The sequence below is a fragment of the Haliotis rubra genome, unplaced genomic scaffold (genome assembly GCF_003918875.1).
Source record: "Haliotis rubra isolate DU_JTF1 unplaced genomic scaffold, ASM391887v1 Scf44, whole genome shotgun sequence".
Lineage (NCBI taxonomy): Eukaryota > Metazoa > Mollusca > Gastropoda > Lepetellida > Haliotidae > Haliotis > Haliotis rubra.
Window position 1 is genome coordinate 1,792,026 of NW_025767124.1, and position 14,750 is coordinate 1,806,775.

The following is a 14,750-nucleotide window of genomic DNA, read 5'->3' on the forward strand; positions in this document are numbered from 1 at the left end:
GAATAAGAACTACTTCAGATTGCAAAACCATTATCTATGTCGAAATTGAGTTATCTTTTCCTTACTTTGCCAAATCCACCAGGGCACTTCTTGGTGATAATTTTGAGTGAAATAATACAAAATCAGGATTAAACGAGAAACCCTATGCAAGGGAGCTTGGTAACATCCTGTTATCCCTGGTGAAAAGTCTGTCTTAAAGGAACTTGAAGCTGTCGACAAAAGGTTTCACAAGCATTCATATAAAACCTTTTAAGAATACCAAAGACACAAAACTACGATGGGTCCGATACAGAGAAATCTGTAAAAATAAGTATTATCCGTTAGAATTAGTGAGGCAGTGAATTTATTTTGCAGTTTCGGTAGCACAGGGAAAGAAAGTTTTGTGTCATGAAGCCAAGGCTTTTCGAAATAATCTACTTCTTTAGGTTACAAATAGCCGTTGAATTCATCCAATTGTTTCATTTAAAAATGAAATAATGAAAAGACACAAGCGATTTTTTAGAATGAACTAAGACACTAGAAGCATGACTGAGAAACTCTTTTCACAGAAACGAACAGAATATATTTTTATAAACAATGGGTATACTACCTCTTTCTGTGTGGAGGTTCCGAGACTTCTTAAATACTACGACGTTAAACCCAATTTCACCTCACCTCACCTCTTAAATACTGGATTGAATATTTTATTCTGATAGCCCAGTCATGTCCGTCTTGAATCGTTATCAATGATTGGTTGTTGTTTTTCCAACCAATTGTGAAAAAAGTAAAAAGAGTCCCAATGTCATAACAATCCTCTTCGTGACATAATATTTGTCTCAGATGTATAAACAGTCTCCATAATTATTATCAGTCACAGATATAAATAATTTACAAAACAATTCTGTATTCTTGCAAGTATCCATTTCAATACCAGTATCTCTCCAATTGTTAAGAGGCATTTCCCCAAGATGATGGTCCAAAATATTGCAGGGACCCTTGTTAGTACGTTTATGTAGTTCTCACGCAGTTCTTACTACAGTGTGCAGTACGATATGATGGTCCAAAATATTGCAAGGACCCTGGTAAAAAACATATTAGATAAAAAATATATAAAACACAACATGCATAGTCTAACTTGTTTGAGTGGCATTATTGAAGTTGAGACGTACAATGTAGAACATATAGAACTTTATGGATAACAACTTCCTTATTTCCTGCTTTTCATTTAATTATTGCCTTTTCACAGGAAATAGAATGTCTCGTAACATTTTGATTGATATGTTTTGAAAATAGATAAATGCTCGTTTGTAGAGTGAATTGGCAACTGAGATTGAGATGGCTGTCTCTTCAAAGGGGGTTAAAGTATTGTAGAATAATTATTGTCCTCCTGAGAGGGTAAGTCCCATTTCATTCAAAGTATTTTGCATTTAATGTGGTTTTATGTTGTTATATAGTATATCTGTTAATTTGAATTGTTTTGCTGAATTTATAAATTAAATATTCACCAGTTCCCAGAGGGATCCAGCCGGGGTACCATGCATGTAGCAGAAGCACCGTAAGTCCTCATGGTGACCAAATTTTGGTAGCTGGTGATCTACAGCCCATTTTTATTATGTACCGTTATGAGTGAGTTTAGTTTTACGCCGCTTTTAGCAATATTCCAGCAATATCACGGCGGGGGACACCCGAAATAGGCTTCACAGATTGTACCCATGTGGGGAAACGAACCTGGATCTTCGGCGCGACGAGCGAACGCTTTAATAGTGATACTTTGATAAGTTTACTTTCCTTTGTCGACATGGTTCATGTACCTTGATGTATTTATCAATGATATTGTGACTAAAATTGTTACAGGCACAATATGGCCGAAATATTGCCAACGTAAATGTCAAATTTAATTCACTCATTCACAATCTTGTTCCTCTCCATCTAAGCCCTAATCCTGGATTATTCCACTTCATCAGTCGGTTATTTGTTTTTTGTTATTTTAACTTAGTGTAGAAATTTAAGCATGTTGTGATTAGTTATTTAAGGAGAAACCCCGAAGATTCGGTTTTCCGTTTACTTTTTTCTAAAACCAGCTTTGAAATATAATACCTGGAAATAATGAAACTTTGGACAAACCCGCATCTTCACCTAATTACACCATATGTGCTTTATATTTTGAATGTCCTCAGTTTTCAGGCTCAAAAACAGCAAATAACACAAAAAAATATCCATTTCTCAGTTCAGATATCAGCTTTACTGATAATATAATGTAACCAAATCAAAGAGTTTCAAAGGTTGGGTATTTTTGGATATGCAGAAGGAATTGATCAAAGGGATTACCGAGGAATTGTATTTGCAATTTTATTTTAATGATATCACTCCAATGAAAATGGACACAAAGGTAAATTCTTGTTTGAGTTTTGTTTTACATCCATATTAGAAGCTGGGCTATTTTTTCCATTTCCTGATAATTCATGTATATATTTCTCAGCAATGAAGAGATTCTCTAACATCACATCTTTGTTTAACAGTGTTTAATAACATTGCGTGCGGGCGAGACTAGACTGGGCTGACACTGGTCAGTGGAATTGATGCGTTGGTAACACTGTGCAACTTTGCAACGTCCAATCTACTCCTAGAAGGCTCCTGGGGTAGCCTAGTGGTTAAAGCGTTCGCTCGTCACGCTTAAGACCCGGGTGTTACGACGTAAATTGTAATAACGCGGTAAAATGTATTAAACTTCGGCAAATTGTTATAACACCGCGGTACCCGGGTTCGATTCCCCACATGGGTACAATGTGTGAAGCCCATTTCTGGTGTCCCCCACCGTGATATTGCTGGAATATTGCTAACAGCGGCGAAAACAGCACAGATGCAAAACACGAGATTCGTTCATCTAAAAGTGCATTATTGAGTTTCGTGTTTCGAGTAGACGTGACGAGGAATGTTTGAACTTAAATGTTGTATTTCTTACTGATTATCTAAAACCTTTCTAATCTCAAGATGCTTATTAAACAAAACGAAAAGCGCTAGCCGCCTTCGAACAATTAGGGATCGCAACTATAAAATCATTTAGGATGGGTGTTTCTGTGGGATAAATAATAATAATAATAATAATAGCGGATATTTGTAAAGCGCCAGTGTCCACCCACTCATGCATGCTCATGGCGCATTAAAACTATTTACAAAAGAAGGGAAAATGTCAATTATAGGCTTTAGTAAAAAGGAATGTCTTTAGGTCCTTCTTAAAAGAGTCCAGGGTCGGGGCGAGTTTGATTTGGAGCGGTAGAGAGTTCCATAAGAGAGGCGCGACATGCTGAAAACTCCTCTTTCCAAAAGAGGTGAGCCGAGCTTGAGGTACTTTGAGGAGCTGTTTATACTGGGAACGTAGAGTTCTGGAAGGCACATACTGAGTTAGGAGAGATATGTAGAGGCAAGGTTGTTGAGACACTTAAAGACTGTACACAGAACTTTGTAGTCAACTCGGTATTGAACAGGAAGCCAGTGCAAAGACTTGATCACAGGGGTTATATGATCATATTTAGAACTCAAAGATATAATTCTAGCGGCTGTATTCTGCACTTTCTGGAGTTTTTTCATGTGCTCTTTGGATATTCCAGTGAGAAGGCTATTGCAGTAGTCTAGGCGGGAAGACACAAGACATCTGACCAGGATATGTGCACTCTCTTTAGTGATGTATTTTCGGATGGTACCAATGGAACGAGTGTGAAAGTAGCATGTCTTACACAGATGATCCACTTGTGCAGACATGGCAAGGTCCGACTGTAGCTGTACTCCAAGATCTTTAACTTGTCGTGATGGGGAGATACAGGCAGAAGCAATCATCACTCGCTCAACATCTACCTTGTCGATGATCTGTTGTTGTTATCCGACCAATAATACCTCTGTTTTGTCGTCATTTAACTTAAGTTTTCTTTCGGTCATCCATGACTTAATTTCAGAAGTACAGTTTTCAATTTGTTGTAGGGTGTCAGAAATTGATTCAGTGTTAAATCTTTTCATCAGTTGAACATCATCTGCATATGAAAAATGAGGAGTCCCAAACTTGTCAGTTATGATTTTGAGACAGTTTACGTATAAGAGAAACAACACAGGTCCCAACACTGAACCTTGTGGGACTCCACACGAGAGCACTGTCTTATCCGAAAACTGTCCCAAGACATATACAGACTGCCGCCTGACATGGAGATAAGATGCAAACCAAGAGAGCACTGTTCCACTGATACCAACTTGATGCTGTAAAATATCCAGATGCTTGTAATGATCAACCGTATCAAACGCTGCACTGAGATCTAAAAGAGTCAGCGTTGCCATGTCACCAGAATCCACTAGACACCTGAGATCATTAACAACTCTAAGGAGCAAGGTCTCTGTTGAATGCTGCGGACGATAAGCAGACTGATAGTCATCAAAGATGTCATGGAGGTTGATATGCTTCATCAGTTGTCTGGTAACAGCTTTCTCCACAAGTTTTGAGAAAAGTCAAGTTTGAAACGGGCCGATAGTTCTTGAGTATGTTGGTATCAAGTTTGGAATTCTTTAACAGTGGAGTAATAATAGCATCTTTCAAACATGTAGGGAAAACACCGGATGAAAGACTTTTATTAATAATGTCGGTTATAACTGGAAGTAAATGATCGAGATGATCAACCACAAGATTGCTTGGCATTGGATCATTCAGACAAGTGGTTTTGTTGGATGATTTGATGAGACTCAGAACATCCTGTGGAGTACAAAGTGCGAACTCCCTCAGAGGAACGCCATCAAACAAGGTTTCCTCGAACACCATGTCTGGCTGTTGATACTCCCTGAGAAGTTTCTGGATATCCAGGATTTTATTCTCAAAGAATGAATTGAAATCATTGGCAAGTTGTGTAATATTATCACATTGAGGAAGAAAAACTTCTTTCGTCTTGCCTGTAATAGATTTCATGAAATTGTGGAGATCTCTAGGCTTTCCTACACACTCTGTGATTTGCTGTTTACAGTACAAATGCTTCTGCTCTCGGACGATCTTGCAAAAAGCATTTCTTTGATATTTATACATTTGACGATGTATCTCAAGTTGAGATTTTCGCCACCTACGTTCTGCTTTACGTCTTTGACGTTTAGCTTCATGAACAAGTTCATTGTACCAGGGACATCCTGTACGCTGTACAAAAGTACGTTCCTTCTGAGGTGCATGACAGTCCAGCAATTGGCGAAGTGAGTTGTTATACAATTCAGTCTGCCCATCACAGTCTGATAAAGGATTTGTGACAAGATCCGATGTTACCAAATCTTGACTGAATTTCACTGATTATACACTATTGCGACAGATGTGCTTTGTTCCAACAAAAAGGTGATATTGGTAATGTTAGACTTAGAAAGCACAACATGACAATATGCGTTCCAATTATGTCTGTTGCAGAAAGATGAAACAAAATCCAAGACTTTATTTATGTTATTGACGCGCCTTATTCCCAATGTGAATACCTTGAGAGAAACAAATCATTGAAGAATTTAAGTTTTTCTATTATCATTCATTTCACAAGGAAAGTTTTTGTGGTTTTGTGTGTTATTTTTTTGTTATTTTGGGGGTTTGTTTGGGTTTTGGGGGTTTTTTTGGGGGGGTGCTTTTTCATAGGTATTCATTTATTCATTCATAGCTGTACAGAAATATCTTTGTACATATTCACCATTTGCAAGGTGATAATACAGTTGTGGTAATTTACAATAAATATCCTGCCGCTTCAACAAAATCCGTCGCATAGCACTACCACAGGGACAGAAACTGGATGGAATCATGTGTAACCAGGTCAAATGGAAAAACAATGTCAAGAAGGCTTATTTTTCTACACAATGAAACCTGCCTCAATTGATATGCACATGCTGCATGTGCAGTAATCATTATATACTACTGAAGTATTTATAGGGACATTTTTCCATCTCTTCGTGATCCACAAACTTGATACTGCGAATCAGTGTTTTTCAGAGAGTGGTCAAATGTAACATGTTTTGTTTGGGGTTACACTTTCTCTGTAAAGTACATATTCACAAGAAATGTTGATACGCTCCATCTGCATCTGTGGATTGTTGTTCAGGATGTGGGGGGCAAAGACTCTTAAAGTGCTGAAATTAACAACCTTGTCAGGTCGTGATCAGAACACACTTCTCACAAAGCTGCCATGACGACTTCAAGGGGAGAGTGGGGCTTTGATCCAAGACAGATTCCTGTGTTTGTTTGTTTGTTGTTTAACGTCGCACTCAGCAATATTCCAGCTATATGATGACGGTCTGTAAATAATCGAGTGTGAACCAGACAATCCAGTGATCAACAACATGAACATCGACCTACGCAATTGGATACGATAATATGTGTCAACCAAGTCAGCAAGCCTGACCACCCGATCCCGTTCGTCGCCTCTTTACGACAAGCATGGGTTGCTGAGACCAGTGTAGTATTGAACGTTGAATATTCGAGTGTGAACCAGACAATCCAGTGATCAACAACATGAACATCGACCTACGCAACTGGATACGATAATATGTGTCAACCAAGTCAGCAAGCCTGACCACCCGATCCCGTTCGTCGCCTCTTTACGACAAGCATGGGTTGCTGAGACCAGTGTAGTATTGAACGTTGCAAAGTCCTGCGTCTAGACGTTTATCTCTCTAGCCCCTCTCTCTCGTGTCTACAGCGTTCCATTAAGCTGTAAATCAGGAGAAACGACAAAAGATAAAATGGGAAAGATTCAAAAGAAAATCACAAAAATGGGATGCGCATAGTTGATGCCCTAAGCATTTGAACGTGAATGGAGGAGAGGTGGGTGAGTGAGTTTGGTTTTACGCGGCTTTTAGCAATATTCCAGCAATATCACGGCAGGGGACACCAGAAATGGGCTTAACACATTGTACCCATGTGGGGAATCGAACCCGGGTCTTCGGCGTGACGAGCGAACGCCTTAACCACTAGGCTACCCCGCCGCCCCTGAATGGAGGAGCCATCTTGCTGCAGAGAAAAGACCGAACTGCGAAAGGCAGCTGGAATCCTGGACTGAGGCACTGACGGACTCAAGAAAGGCCAAGAGGGACAGGAACAAGAAACAGATCCAGCAACAAACCATCACCACAGGTTTATCCTGATTGATTGTTCTATCAGAACTACGAGGAAATTTAAAAATCCTTAGATATATCGTTTCTATTGCATCACAACCCTTTGCATACCACTGTGACCTCTCCGCCTTGATGTTGCTGGAATATTGCTAAAAGCGGCGTAAAACCAAACTCGCTCGCTCGCTGTGACCTCTTGGGTGACCTTGACATCTCAATACGACATCACCCGTTACCACTGAAACTGGTTAACTGTACATTGTACTCTCAAGACACTGAATAATGGCTAAAACTAATCACATTCGCCAGCGGCTGAAGGGATGGTGTAAATCCATCTAGGGTCCATGCAGGTAGCAAAGGTACTGTAAGCCACCATGGTCCCTGGTATGGTGATCTACCTTCAGTTGTTGGCGATCTATAGCCTGTTTTTATCTTGTATTGTCCTAATAGTGCTATTAGTTTTAACTTTCCACACTAGTTTTAATTCTAATTGTGATATTCTAGTTGTTTTACTGTCCTTTGATGACGGGTTGTTATAATATACACATATTCCATTTCAATGTCAAATATGTTCTCGTCACGATATGGCTGCGTTAAATATTAACTCACTCACTCACTCAAGACACTGGTTATTATAATTTACAAACTTGTGTTAAGAATGACTTTGGATTATAGCTTGTGTTCTTGACCTTTTATAACCTACATATCAACCGTCACTAATACCTTTGGGGCAGTTGTCTTCAGAATGAACACACTGTTGACCTTTGAAGAACGCTGCATGAGATCTTAAATTGCAGATGATGTATATAGCGAAAGAAACCCATAATTTATTGGTCCAAGTATCATCTCATCAAGATTGGAGGTGAGGTGAGGTGAAATTGGGTTTAACGTCGTGCTTGAAAACATTTCGCTCATATGACGACGTGCATGCGCGTGTATGTGTATGTGCGGCTGCTTGTACTAGCCCAGACTAAAGCTGGTTTTATAGTGCTAGCCCACTGAGATACCATGCCGCAGTGAAGCATGAATACCCCACTCAGACACATTATACTGACTCCGAGCCGACCAGTCCTTCTTGTACCCATTAATGCCGAGCACCAGACAGGGACCAACAAGTACCATATTTTAACGTCTTTTGGTATGACGCGGTCGGGGATCGAACCCGCGACATTCCACTCTCCGGGCGGACGCTCTAACCACTACACCACGGAGGCGGTCATCATCAAGATTGGAACTGGAACATGTGTGACTTTGTATCATGCAGCTGTTATGTCAACAGGTAATCTAAAAGGTAATTCTTGTACACATCCTCAATAAAGGGCCTTCTATCACCCTGGAGTATATAAGGCCGATGTGTGGTCCAGCCGGTATTTGGTTTTTGTTTGTTTGTTTGTTTGTTGTTTAACGCAGCACTCAGCAATATTCCAGCTATAAGGCGGCAGTCTGTAAATAATCGAATCAGGCAATCTGGCTCTAGTGAGAAAAACCGCCGAGTTACCTCTCTGATGTAACACTGCATAGACAATATACCTTTGTTCAGGTGCTACGTTTCTCGTGGAGCGTGTTAAATAGTTTTGAACAACGGGTCATGAGTGTGGAGATTGTGGAGTAGTTTGAATTATTTTACGAACGTTTCAAAAAACAATTTTATAAATTTTGATTCAGACTTTTCTTAAACGTCAACACTAACTGCTAAAATATATAGAATTGGTTTTATTCGGTATAAATAACATAATAATATAATTAGTGAGTGCAGATTACTAAATCTTTTATGATACCATTTGTCTTTAGATTTAGTGGAAAGGAAACTGGCAGCAAGTGTTAAAATGTTCCATGTGGTACCAGATATATACATACACTACTTCCAATATGAATTAATATTTCATTCAAACGAAATACTACTCGAAGCGTCTTGATATACAACGTACACACATGACTGTACTAAATATGTTGTTAAGCTGCAAACAAAACAAACCGACACGACCAATTGCAGACGAAATAGCAAACGTTCAAGGGAGGTAACTGTTACAGCCTTCTTTGCACTTTGCAGGCACACCTGCTGCTGTTGTTGTGCTTGTTTTAGATGCGTTAATAACCCGGAGCTTTGTGGTATATTCTTTGATATGTCAGCGATTATCAGAAGTGTCTGAATATACATAGAGAGTCCTTATTGGAATTGTTGTTAATATTTAGGAGAAGAAGTAAAGTAGTTACCCTGAACAGTATATGAAATAAGATAAATAAGAATATTTTAGTTTCTTAGAAAACTCATACAATATGTAATTAGGAATACGATTCTAACCCGGATCTTCACGTTTCGTTTATAGCACTTCAGTCACATAGTTAGTAGGTAAAAATAGTTAACCTGACACAGGTAACATGCATGTGTACCTTTAATAAAACCCACAGTTAAGCGTATGTACCTGAAACACTAAGGGTGGCACGAACATCGGATCCTGTCGCAAGTCCATGGCGACGAATCATGGCGCCTTCATCGGAGGCCCGTCCATTTCCTCTCGTGTGCTGCAACCTATTTTTTAAATGCATATCATATTTTATTTGTATGATTTTTAAAACTGACTGAGTTTGGTTTTACGCCGCTTTTAGCAATATTACAGCAACATCACGTCGGGGGACACCAGAAATGGGCTTCACACATTGTACCCATGTGGGGATTCGAACCCGGGTCTTCGGCGTGACGAGCCACCGCTTTAACCACTAGGCTACCCCCACCGCCCCGATTTTTAAAACACCGTTGATATTTAAAATTGCATTCTGGTCGTGTTGTGATATCGATGGGGTCTTTACTATACAACTTCAACACTACAAGGTTAATATTCCTTTACTTGACAAGTTTTGTTGAACTGATGTGAGCTGAACAAACAGCCTGCAGGAGGGGTATCACGACGGGCCCCTTCGACAAACATGGGTTGCTGAAGACCAATACTAACCGGATCTTCTTGGGTCTCGGACTATTATTTACACACACAGTTAAGTTACCCAACATCCCCAAACTCCCAACCCATTGTATAGTCTCCCAGTCCCTGAACCACATCATTTCTCCTACTGTCTAGCCCTCCCTGCAATGCTAAAGCCTAGTTTGTCGTACAGACCCAGAAGTAAATATATCCAAGAAAGCCCACGCAAGTCTAGAAAATGTGGCAAGTCTAGATTTCCTCAGCTTCTGAAATGAATAAAGTCTCAGGGCTCCTTTTCATTATATATAAAAAAAATTACTATGAACTTTTTTTCAGTAAAATATGTTCATTTCAGAGACTAGTTGTTAGTCTATGCTAAAGCCCTAAATGAAGCCCTAATTTCCCATCTCACTAGGGCTCCTTTTCAATTTAACTGAGTTGATTTGTTACTCTCAAACTTACATATATTCACAGAGAGAGACTTAACGTTAGCCTACCCATTTTAGTGTAGCTGACCATTGCCTTATCCGAGATTCGTGCGTAAGATTATCCCGAAGTGTTTTGAAATGTCTGTCTGCGAGAAGAAAAACATTCATATAGTATTATCTGTTTCAACTTCTGAGTGAGTCCCAGTGTGCTGTGTGGTTTCTGTTTATATGCGACATAACTTATCATACAGACAGGAACGCTCAAGACTATAAATTTCGATATTCGAGATTCGTGCGTAAGATTATCCCGAGGTGTTTTGAAATGTCTGTCTGCGAGAACAGAAACATTCATATAGTATTATCTGTTTCATCGTCTGAGTGAGTCCCAGTGTGCTGTGCGCTTTCTGTTTATATGCGACATAACTTATCATATAAACAGGAACGTACTAGACTATAAAGTAGAAATCAAAATATTAGATGGATGATTATCTTTAATAAATCAATAACATGATCATCTGTGTAGTTGAATTCATGAAATATGAAATTTAACAATAATTCACTATCTTAATTGGGCTCTAAAAACTTTACTGTTATATAAAATTAGGACTTTAGACTATAAATTTCTATATCCAGGAAGATTATCCCGAGGTGTGCCAAAGAATGCGAAGAAAGACGGGTTCATATAGATCAAGTGAGTGAGTGAGTTTAGTTTTACGCCACACTCAGCAATGTTCCAGCGGTCTGTAAATAATCGAGTCTGGACCACACAATCCAGTGATCAACAGCATGAGCATCGATCAACTGGGTTACGATGACATGTGTGAACTAAGTCAGCGAGCCTGACCACCAGTTCCCATTAGTCACCTCTTACTGCAAGCATGGGTTACCGAAGATCAATTCTAACCCGGATCTTCACGGGTCCATATAGATCAATATGTGAAGTGTATTATGTGATGTGAGGGGCAAAACAAAGTTTGTTTTATGGCCTGAAAATTGAAAGAATTGTTAAATTTCATTATTTATATTAAACCATAATTCGTTCCTGCAAAAGTACAAAATAATCTGTGGATGTGTAAGCGTGTGTAACTTACCCATGAAGACTGGAGTAAGAAATGAATGAACAACATGCTCCCTACTGTGTTTAAAATGTAAATTGTACTCGGTAATGGCATAGTTTGTGATCAAACATAAGATGTAAAAAATAACTATCATCAGTTGTCTATTTTCTTCAACTTTTGAAACTTTCATATTTCAAGAATTAAAACAATGTGGAAAGACTGAGTGTACACTTCCTTTTGCATACATCTTATCGCTACCTAAGATATTTTCAAATGAAAATATAATATCCTATAATCGATTAGCAGTATATTTTGCTCCTCGGTTTAAGGGTAATATATAATCACATTACATTAATGAATTGTAATATTTCATCTTAAACGAAACTACCGCAGCATATGCCATAAACATGGAAAGAAATCAAGTTTGTTTTCGTCTGAAATTGACTCACCATTGAGCTTTCTGTGATTCCAAAGGCGACATAGGGAAATATGACATTATATTGGTCAAGTTGAATTAAAAACAAACATCATCTGAAACGCAAAACAATAAAAAAGATTAATTAACCAGTCATCATGAAAGAAGACCGCTTTAAAATATTTGCTTCTTCATTCTCAAATACGTTAGATTTAGTTCGATGCGTCTTGTGATAAACAAAGTCAAGTTCACTGTCAAGTTTAATTGACTCCGGCCAACGAATCTATAGACGTCGCTCTACTTTCCTCGCCATCACGTGTCCGATGTCGTCAGTTAAGGAGTTGAACCAGTTCGTCCAGGTTTTGACAGTCGGTACACAAATACTGACGACAAATGCTAGGTCTGGTTCTCTATTTCCCCGGACAACAACAACACGGTGTTATATTGACAAACCAGCGCTTGAAACCGACCGTTACTTCTTGTCCATGTACGAGGTCATTTCTAGCAGTCCAGTGTAAAAAGTCCTTGTCGAATATTGAGAGCAACTGTATTTTAACTTTCGTATTGTCAAAAGTGTTATATGAATAGTGAATAATGTTTTTAGACTTTTGCTAGAATGTAATAAAATGGGGTTTTTTAGTTTGCATTTTCTTTTGCGAAGAATTCAATTATCCAAAATGAAAGTAAAACTAAATTAGAAAGCCTTTATTTATCAAACACGGCCATCCTATCATTTAGAAGAATTGGATGATTTTATGTCGTTTTACCAATATTCAACCAGTTGAGTGTCATTTCGCCGGTTCATTCGCAGGACGACGACTCCTCGAGGCCACACTGGTGTGTGTGTGTGTGTGTGTGTGTGTGTGTGTGTGTGTGTGTGTGTGTGTGTGTGTGTGTGTGTGTGTGTGTGTGTGTGTGTGTGTGTGTGTGTGTGTGTGTGTGTGTGTGTGTGTGTGAGAGAGTGTGAAATAGTGAATGAGTAAATATTTATCCTCACATCGGCAATTTTTCAGCCATATCGTGACGAGAACAATTAATAATTTATTAATTTAGATTGTAGATCAATACAATTAGAAAGTAGAAACCTGTTGAGGAAGTACAGTAAAACTACAAGTGTATCACAGATATCCAACATCTCAATTCTCCAACACTGCTAAACCAACACGTTATGGTCTGTTGACTGTGGTTGGCATGCATGACTTATTTTGTCACCCCTTGCAATAAAATAGACTAGTCCACTAGGTTAATAGAAAGGTGATGACGAAAACAACAACAGATCTGAATGGCCTTTTAATTTATTACCTTATTTGAGTTTGGTAGAGTTTTCAACTACTATCATGACATACACCCTATATGCTGACATACGCAGTCAACTTAAGCAATGTCCACATCATAACTGACCGCCCCCGTGGTGTAGTGGTTAGAGCGTCCGCCCGGAGAGCGGAAGGTCGCGGGTTCGATCCCCGACCGCGTCATACCAAAAGACGTTAAAATATGGTACTTGTTGGTCCCTGCTTGGCGCTCGGCATTAATTGGTACAACAAGGACTGGTCGGCTCGGAGTCAGTATAATGTGTCTGAGTGGGGTATTCATGCTTCACTGCGGCATGGTATCTCAGTGAGCTAGCACTATAAAACCAGCTTAAAGACACATACACACGCATGCACGTCGTCATATGAGCGAAATATTCTCAAGCACGACGTTAAACCCAATTTCACCTCACCTCACCTCACCACATCATCACTAGTCCCCATTTCTGGTGTTCCCGGTCGTGATATTGCTGGAACATGGCTAACAGCGGCGTTAAAACTCACTCACTGACTCGCTCATAACTACTCAGTTAAAGTCACCTCACACTTCAGTCACACCTTTCAGATATGGTTTCTTGTGTTGATTTACATGTTGCGAAATGCAGGCGAAATGAGAACCAACCGGATCGTATTGAATCCAGACAGTATCTGTCAATACATCTACAGTGTAAATACCAAACTAAATTACATCGTTTCAGGTGTTCTTTAGGTAATATAATGCCCGAAAGATAAAGATATGAAGCTTAAAGAAAAACTAGATAGCGTCAATTCTGTAAATTATAAAATGTATATGCTATTGAAGATTATGACCCTGTTTTGTATCCATAGGTATTAGGAAATGCGTAGTTTGTACAATCAAATACCTGCATAATGCACCCATGTAAAGTTACAGTCATCAGGCTGATATCGCCTGACAACATAATCTGTTTAGAGAAATTGTCAAAGTATATCTGTCGTGCATCTCCCCGCTCTACTCCGCTAAATATTCATATATTTCATTAAACGATGATAAATGTATATATTGGCTGCTGATTGCATTGTTTTCTAACTTTCGCCACCAGAATGCTGTGTGGAGTAATGCTATAGTGTATTGATTAATCGTACTGTATGGTGTGGATTAAAGCTATATAGTGCCTTAATCTGTCTTACATTCCCTGAACCTCATTTTTTCCCTTCTGTCTAGTCTTTTCTGCAGTGCTAAAGCTCTGAATGAAGCAAGTCTAGATTTCCTCAGATTTCCTCTGGCTCACTGGGTCCCCGTCGTGATATTGCTGGACTATAGCTGAACGCGGTGTAAACCTAGACTCAGCACTCGCTGTTATGTCGTCTATTGTATCTGATAAAACTGACGAGTCTCATAGCATAAACCATTGGATTAAAACACACCCGTAAATTAAGAATAAGAATATGTGGCATAATTATCATATAATCCCAGTCAAATGCTAAAATGCAAAGAAAGAATAAACGATCAGACATAAGACCCCTGGCGACTCGATGACAGTTACAATTCACAATGAGAATGATGTATACGATATATATGT

General features: G+C 39.1%; 1 long non-coding RNA gene across 1 annotated transcript; it reads right to left on the bottom strand.

Annotated features, from left to right (window-relative positions):
* Positions 1 to 8,586: 8,586 nt before the first annotated feature.
* Positions 8,587 to 12,022, bottom strand: LOC124289314. Its single transcript, XR_006901659.1, has 3 exons — positions 11,934 to 12,022; positions 9,504 to 9,610; positions 8,587 to 9,226 (listed from the first exon to the last, which is right to left on the bottom strand). It is a non-coding gene; the product is annotated as an uncharacterized LOC124289314 (long non-coding RNA).
* Between the last annotated feature and the right edge of the window lie 2,728 nt (positions 12,023 to 14,750).